Source organism: Podarcis muralis, chromosome 9 (genome assembly GCF_964188315.1).
Source record: "Podarcis muralis chromosome 9, rPodMur119.hap1.1, whole genome shotgun sequence".
NCBI classification, from domain to species: domain Eukaryota; kingdom Metazoa; phylum Chordata; class Lepidosauria; order Squamata; family Lacertidae; genus Podarcis; species Podarcis muralis.
In genome coordinates, this window is record NC_135663.1 from 52,346,053 (window position 1) to 52,355,116 (window position 9,064).

The window sequence follows — 9,064 nt, forward strand, 5'->3', positions numbered from 1 at the left end:
CCAGTTGGAAAACCAAGGGGTCTATGAAATACCCTGCAAAGTCTGCCCAGCCACGTACATTGGACAAACAAACAGACGAATAAATGCACGTATTGCAGAACACAAGAATGCCGTCAAAAAAGAAGAAAAAACTTCCTCTCTTTTCCAACACATGAAAGAAACAGGACACGAAATTAATTTTGCAGATTCCAAATTGCTCTTTAACATGGAACATCACCACAAGAGAATAATCATGGAAGCCATCGAGATAGAGAAACACCCTCACAACATGAACAAGCGTGACGACACATCCCGCTTGCCAGACATCTGGAAATTAGCCCTCCCCACAAAAACTGACACCAGAGCCAGAGGCACACAGAACGCCATCACCAATCAACCACACCAGATCCAAACCCAGACCCTCTCCACAGATAAATTACAGACACCATCCAGTAGCCAAACCATGGTGGCACCTCCGGATGCTGCACCCCCCTGCAATCCCTACACAGATATGGCTGGCACAGGCCACAAAACCACAGCTCGCCCCTATACACGAAGCCAAGCCAGAGCACAACTAAGTGCAGTACAGCCATCTTCTCAGAAAAACTCTTCACAAAGTTCAAGAGGTCAAGACACAAAGGCCTTAGCAACTAATCCACACCTAATGACCCACCTAAGTGGTACTCAGGATATCACTCAAGAAATCACTCAAGATATCCCTCAAGTAATTAAGGAACAAAAGAAGAAAAGGCACACTAGCCTGGGAACTTCCTCTCTGCCCAGAACATTGGAGGCTATACACCACACCTCCTCAACAGTATTTATAGGAACTCAAACACTGAGATCCTGCTCTGTTCCAGTAACAAGAAGCCGAAAACACCAGCCTGAAGATGACGAGTGAGACCTCGTCGAAACGTCGCCTAGACACCCCATCTTTTACACGGCAAGACACCCGAGGACACCAAAACCTGCAAATATATATATATATATATATATAAAGTTTGTCAGCTAAGAAGCTCACAAAGTATAAAATCCAGTTATAGAAACTTGGTTAGTTCTGCTGTGGCCTGATGATTATTAGCCTGTGGTACTACAGAAGCAGGATTTTTCAATCGTGACACCAGTATTGTGGAACACTCTCCCTGACAAAATATGAGAGCCTCCATTAGTATGGGCATTCTGCCACACAACTGTTTAGAGACAAACGTACCCCTGATCTCCTTACTTGAACCTCCTGTTTTAACTGTTTTAAATATTTTCCTGTCTGTTCCAGTTTTAAAACAGGCATGTTTTACTGTCTGTTTTTATTGTGAATGTTTAGTTTAACATTTTGATTAAATTGGTTTTATTGTGTATTTTACTTGTAAATGACTTAGAAGCTATTATGCGGGATATTAATTAAATGATTAATTAATGATAGGAAAATGTGAAAATCCATTCTTAAAATATACAAGAGGACAACGTAGCTATTAAAACAGGAGAATCAGCGGAGAAATCACGGGAATGGCTGAGTAAACAGGTGTGTCTTCAAAAGCCCATGAAATGTCAATATAGATGGGCTTTCTCAAATTTCGGTAGGGAACGTGTTCCATAACACCACCATTATCAATGAAAAAGCTTGCATCCACATTGTCACAAGCCAATAATACTCAAGACTCGTTGGGTTCCATTTGTTGATGCCCTTGGATTCATGTGGTTAGTTCCTTGTTCATAGGCCTCCTTGTACGGCACCTCTATTCCAACAGAAACTCTTCTAAAGGTGAGTATACAAGAGCATAAAGGAATGGTCCTGCATGCTGAGCAGCTGTACAGAAACATATCGCCTCAAAGAGTGGAATTTACAGTAGCCACCATGTAGCCACTTGATTGCAACAATTTGTCTTTGCCTCCAAATAAATTAGCTTAGGATCAGACCATTTAAAATTAAACCCACAAAAGCAGGTTATTAATCACTGTATTTCCTCCCTCCCTTCTAAACGCGGCAGAGCTCCTTGCCTGAGGAAATGCTTCCAAATAGTCATTGTTACCTTGTGGAATGGGAACAGCTATCATTTTTCTTCAAGGAAGCAGCGGTTCATGCAGACTTCTTCCCGTGAATGAATGCAGACCACCATTCATCAAGTGGCAGCACCGCGGCATTCACAGCAGCAGATGGCACGGTAGGGTGATAGCGCTCACCTGACCTCCAAACAGCTGAGTCGCTGGTGGTTACTGGGAGGGATGGGCGAGGCGGCGGGGAGGTCAGTGCTGTGCAAGTGCACTGACAGATCCAATCTGGGACTCCTGCCAATGTATTTGCACTGTGCCAACTCCCTGCTGCCTTGCTCTTCTGCCTCTCCTTCCTGGTAATCAGTAGAGATCCAGCAAGTGGTAATCAAGTGAATGCCACGACTCCACTGTGCTGCCCACTACTGGGCATTTGTGCTCTCCCTTTGGTTTCTGTAGCAACAGGCCAAGTGGGGAGAGTATTGCTGCTTCCTTTCCCAGATTACGAATAACTTATGGAAGGGCGATGAACGTCTCACCAGCTTATTTATATATAAGAAACCCCCTGAGATATTTCTGTACTGCCCTTTGCCAGAAAGAGGCACAGGGCAGTTTGCAGCAAAACAAGCCACCACAGAACACAATACATATTAAGCAGGAACATAAAATTTTTTTTATTATCAAGAAGTACATAAACAAGAAAATTACCACCTCATAACTTCTAAATGACTACCGATCAAAAAGCCTGACAAAAGGGTGAGTTTTTACCTGGCATCTCCTATCTATCATGAGGGCAAGAGCACATGTGAGTTGGCAGGAAGATCCAGATTACTGTTTTGCTAGGAGATTTACATGCTTACCATGGTAAGTTATCACTTGATGTCAGGGATGGGACTGAGGAGGAATGGTGGGGACTGCCCTCCCCTCTTCCTTAACCTTTCTGAGAAGAGGAGGACAGTATAGATTTAGAACAGTGGTTTGCAGAAGGTCATAGTTCAGGGGCTGCAGAGGGGAGAAGCTGGGAAATATTGAGAGAGGGGCAGGAGGAAGAGGAAGCACCAGGGAAGAGACAGCTAACAGACTCAGTATCTTGGGAAAGCATTCCTGAGCCCCCCTCTCTCAGGACTCGGAGTGCACTGAGAGTAGTAGAACAGAAAGCTCAGAGGCAGAAAGCACAGATCAGTTGGTGCACAGATGAATAGGAGAGACGTAGGAGGTGGGACTTGGAGCAATGCCATTATCTAAGAGAGACTGCATTCCTTCTGTGTGAATATTAAATAAAGTAGTTGGTAAGAACTCTTTTTGTTTATCTGCTTCTTGGCTGCCACTGTGGGAGGGATAGGATTCCCTGAAGCCTCACACTTGGTGAATGATTAAATGTATCCATTCTGTGTATATATTTAAACTAGAGATATGGACCCTGCAGCCCTCTGGACGTCATTCTGCTCCAGAGCTCATGATCCCTGACCATTGGCTATGCTGGCTGAAGTGATGGATGTCGCAGCCTGGTAAGACCTGGCAGGCCACAGGTTCTCCACCCCTAGTTTTAGCAGGATATCTCAGCTAAGACAGCTGCTTTGAAAATTAGCAAATGTCCACTCCTACACACACACACACACACACACACACACACACACACACCATCTAGGAGAAGTCACTTTGTGTCCTGGCATTCCACAACTAATTGCTCTTCATCATCTTCATCTGCAGGCAACAGACTGGTGATGAGGAAATTGAGATCATTAGGATGCTCTGTTATGATCCAAATTAAATATTACGGATTTGCAGAGGGGACATAAGCTAGTCATGGTAGATTGAGAGATGCAAGAGGCAATATGAAATTATTAAGAATTTTCTCTCTCTTTTTCATTATGATGGGACTCATGGATGTCCAATGAAGCTGAATGTGGGAAGATTCAGAAAAAAGAAATTACTTCTTCACTATGGAATTTGCTCCTACAGAAGTCTGGGATGGTCACCAGCTTGGATGGCTTTAGAAGAGGATAGACAACTTCATGGAGGATAAGGCTATGTTCTACCTCCAGTGTTGTGGCCATTATTATTCTGAATACCTGTTGCTGGAAACTGCAGGAGTGGAGAGTGCTCTTGCATTCAGACCCTGCTTTTTGAGCTGCACATTGGTATCTGTTTAGCCAATGTGAGAACTGTTATGTACTAAGCTTGGATCCTAGAACAATAGGCAAGTAGGATCCTAAAATGCAACAACTGATTGGCTTGCAGGAAAAGACCAATCAGGCTCCAGGAGGAAGTTAATCAGCATATTAGGCTGGTGGGATCGTAGAATGCAACAACTGATTGGCAGGAAAAGACCAATCAGGCTCCAGGAGCGAAGCAGAATCAGCCAATCAGACAGGACTCATTGTGTAAATAATGTATATAAAAGCCTGAGGTTTGTGGGGCAATCAAATCACTGTTTTACAAGCGGCAATAAATAGCATGAAATCACTACAGGACTCTGAGTATTTCAAGAACGCAATGCCGAACTAGATAGGCCTTTGGTCTGATCCAGTAGGCTCTTCTTATGGGATGTCTTTGGCAATCTTTGCACAGTTCCCATCACATGTAGTTTGGATCTCTGACAGCCTGTCTTTGACCACATCATCTCCCTCTGGCCCTTTTGACCCCCATTTTCTCATCTGTCAGAACTACAAGCAAGCTGCAGCCTGTCTTGGACCTCGGCTGAGGCCTGACATACCTAGACTGGAAAACTAGATACAAAATTCATAATTCTAGATGCTCAGAGATTTCATTAGGGAAGGGGATATGCCATTTTCTCTCAGATGGGAAAGTATGACTATTGATTTGCTTTGATAAATAGATAGATGATGATGATGATAGATGATAGATTGATAGATAGATAGATGAATGAATGAACAAGCAAGAAAAGAAACAACAAACAGACAAACAAATCCCAAGTTCACATTTCTGTTGTAAATCAAATCTCAAAAAATGTTCCAAAACCCTGTCTGGGAATAATTGTTAATCAGAGAAAGTAAAAGAATTGTTGCACTTCAGCCATTCTAATTAGAAATGCACAGGTAATGAATGAAATACAGGAACAAACAGCCCATGAAGAATTCAAATGAGCTATTTTAATGATGCCTACCTCTACTAATGATTAAATGAAAAAGTTGAGGTTTTTCTTCACTTTAAAATAAACAGGCTGATGGGTGGATATTCAATAATACAAGAATCGTGCATCATCTGAGGGCTTGAAGGCATCTGCATAACTCCCAAGTGTGCTATTATAGGCTGTGAAGCTGCCTGGCTCTGCTTCCAGAGTTTTAGACTAGACTTCATTAACTTGGTGTCATCCAGATACTTTGGACTACAGCATCCACCATCCCCGATTATTGGACATGCTACTTTGGGCTGATGACAGTTGCTGTCCAAAACATCAGGAGGGCATCAGGTTTGGGAAAGCTGTTGGAGGCAGTGCCCAAGGGGAGAGGGACTCAACCCATAGCCTATAAATGCCTATAAATAATTTTATTTCATACACAGCCTTATGTCATTCATACCAGATTCAAATGCAGTGGTACCTCGGGTTACAGACGCTTCAGGTTACAGACTCCGCTAAAACAGAAATAGTACCTCGGGTTAAGAACTTTGCTTCAGGATGAGAACAGAAATCGTATGGCGGCAGCGGGAGGCCCCATTAGCTAAAGTGGTGCTTCAGGTTAAGAACAGTTTCAGGTTAAGAACGGACCCCCGGAATGAATTAAGTACTTAACCCGAGGTACCACTGTATTGCATGTGCAATATGGTTGCTGGTGAAAAACAGCTGCTGCTGGGTGAAGGCTCCATGCTTCAGCTAAAATGCCTGCTATTGGCTAAGCATCAAGATCACATGGATCACTTGGTGAGTGCTGATGCCATCAGCGCACCTTCCCAGGGGCTGGCATGGCATTCATGATCACTTAACCTGCCTTATCAGTGTAGGAAGGTGACCGCAGCCATTACAACTGTGGCATGGAGTCCATGCTATGCAGAAGTATGTTTTTCACTGGCAACCACAGCAAACCCTTGCTATAAGTTCTACTACATATTTCACCAACTTGGGGCACTCCAGATGTTGTTAGACTAAAAGCCCATGCAGGCTGGAGCCAGTTAGAGTTGTAGTCCAAAACCTCTGGAGAGCTCTAGGATAGAGAAGGATGTTCTACTAGATGTGGGAGGGTTTAGGTAGGTAAATTCATGGTTGGCATTTCTAGTGACAGCTGCAGGTTTATCCTTAAGCTTAACCTGGCCTTCTAATTTAATCCTTACTGTGGAATAATTCTGAAACAGGTTACCATGAGACTTCAAAGGAAAAACCATGGGATTATTTCTGGATTGCAGCTATCATCTTCCAAAGGTCTTGCTAGACCATTAAAGTCTGGCAGTCACTATTCTAAGCTATATGGCTATGGATGGCAGGGTCTGTGAACTTTGGATCCCTTAATTTTTCATTTTCCCAGTCTTCATTTCTCAACATTTTGCAACAATTTGTGATTTTTGTTTTTTTTAAAAAGAATCTACATGGAAATTAACCAGCATTTTAGTGAGGAATTCTCCTCACTAAATGATAATGATGATGATGATTTTATTTATATTCTGTTCACTTGACTAGGTTGCCCCAGCCTCTCTGAGTGGTTTCCAACAAAGTATTTAAAACACAATAGAACATCAACCATTAAAAACTTTCTTGAACAGGGCTGCCTTCAGATATCTTCTAAAAGTCAAATAGTTGTTTATATGTTTGACATCTTCAGGGAGGGCCACTACTGAGAAGGCCCTCTGCTTGGTTCCCTGTAGCTTCACATCTTGCAGTGAGGAAAACACCAGAAAGCTCTCAGAGCTAGACCTCAACCACCTTGTGATGCCATTTGCACTTAGCATCTGGAAGCAAAAACTGTTTTTCCACATATGCTAGTTTGTTTTAGGATTTCATTAGAGGTGTATTGGGGGAGGGGAGTTCTGAATTTTTATTTTTCATCTGCAAGCTGATTTATAAAGGGTGAGGCACAGACACAAGAACTTAGCGTTCAATTAAAAAAACAAAAAACACCTCTAGCAAATTTTCAATTAAAAAAATTGTCTGCAAAGAGCCTGTGATTGATTTTGTTGAAAAGAAATTAATTAGTACACTGTGTTCTTGACAAATAATAGATTAGAAGAACAATAGGATGGAAATGTAGGAAGAAAAATAAAAAACAACAACTCAGTGAGTGAAGGAAATTTCAGAAGAAACAGAAGACTTGCTGATAAGCCCAAACAGCGACTTCAAAACAACATGGTGGGGAAGTATATTGTCCAGAATAGACGATGCTACGACCGACAGGTATTAAAAATGGCTTTCTATGCATAGTTTCAGTGAAAATATTTTAGAAATTGCACAACTGAGGGATGAGAATAAACTCTTTTTATTAGCATCACCAATCTCTGCATTGCATGCTTCACCTCCCAGATCCCAGGTTTTGTGAGTTATATCCCCAGGACTACTTTGAGATACTGCATATAGAGGTGTAATTGTCTCGCTACTTCGCTTGCAGCTTCCACCCGCTTCTCCCCTGTTCTTCATATGGTTTTGCATTTCCCCAGGCAGTAGGAAGTCGCAAGGTGGATTTAAGGATTTTTTTTCAAGTCTTGTGGTATTTTTTGTGTGTGTGTGTAATATCTGTTTTTTGGCGTGTGTGGTGGTTGTTGGTTTTTTTAAAAAAAGAATATACAAGCTGAGCAAAGGATGGACTACTGACAAGCACGCATGTGGATAATTCTTAACAGTAGCATCAGTTCCACAAAAACCACACTTATGCAGATTTTCAAGGCTGTTTATTGCCAGCCACCTTAAAAAAAACACTATCTCTCCACCAGAAGTAAAAAAGAAGTTACTGTTATTATCATTATCAATTGTCATAACTAATTAATTAAATGCATATACTGCCCTTTGTCAAAAAGACACAGGGCGATTTACAACGTAGAACACAAAATGTCAACATAAAGCATAATAGCTATATCATATGCATATCAAACAGTTAAAGGTAAAGGGACCCGTGACCATTAGGTCCAGTCGTGGCCGACTCTGGGGTTGCGGTGCTCATCATGCTTTATTGGCCAAGGGAGCCAGCGTACAGCTTCCGGGTCATGTGGCCAGCAGGACTAAGCCGCTTCTGGCAAACCAGAGCAGCGCACAGAAACACCATTTACCTTCCCGCTGAAGCGGTACCTATTTATCTATCTAACCCACAATGCCACCCGCGTTCCCTATCAAACAGTTACACAAATACAATTGTAAGAATAAGAGATAAATAATAATTAAAACAGATTCTCATAGCAGCAACAGCACAAAAATAAGGGAGGAGAAAATCAGCAGCAGGGTATCTAAATAAAAAAAAAACACCTGTGAACAAATACAAAATCTTCACTCTATCCAAAGGTAGCTCTTAACCCCAGCCCTCCCAGAAAATGGCAAACCTTCCAAGTTCTCACCTGGGAGCTTTCCTTTCCTCTCCCAGTCTCTTGCCCTGAAGATCTTCACTTCCCTGTCTGACTTTCATGTGGATGCAGTCCTTGGACCCCAATGACATCCCAGAAGGTAAGACAGTAAAGAGGATATTTCCTGTGGTGTCTCCCACACACAGACTAGACAGAGAAGATGGAATAATTCAGTAAGTGCTGACAGACTCATGAGTGGGGACACTCCACCGGGTAAAAGAGGCATTTCACAGGCGTAAAATGAACTTTATCACTAACTGAAAGAACTCAGGCTAATGCCAGTAAATACTGTATTGTATGTCTCCAGTGGTTTCACTAAAAGTTCTGTGCATTTCAGCAAGTTGCGATGAAATCTTTCAGACTGTTCTATGTTACTTTAAGGGAAAGGTATTCCAGCAGTGCTCCTAGATATTATACTTTAGTTGAGAATTTTGGATCACATCTCTTTCCTGTGATTTTGTGGTTCACTTCCTGCCAACAAAGATGTGTCAAGATTCAGGCTAAAGTCCATGGATTTGCCCCTGCTCAGCTGAAGCCCTTCAAAAATCACAGCTAATTAAGGATCCAGTCATACTGCCTCTTCCTTGATTTCTCTGCCCGC

The 9,064-nt window shown here is 42.3% G+C and overlaps 1 long non-coding RNA gene across 1 annotated transcript; it reads left to right on the forward strand.

Moving 5' to 3' along the window:
- The first annotated feature begins 1,115 nt into the window (after positions 1-1,115).
- On the forward strand, positions 1,116-5,008 carry LOC144328940 (uncharacterized). Its single transcript, XR_013394322.1, has 3 exons — positions 1,116-1,738; positions 3,375-3,473; positions 3,866-5,008. It is a non-coding gene; the product is annotated as an uncharacterized LOC144328940 (long non-coding RNA).
- The last annotated feature ends 4,056 nt before the right edge of the window (positions 5,009-9,064 follow it).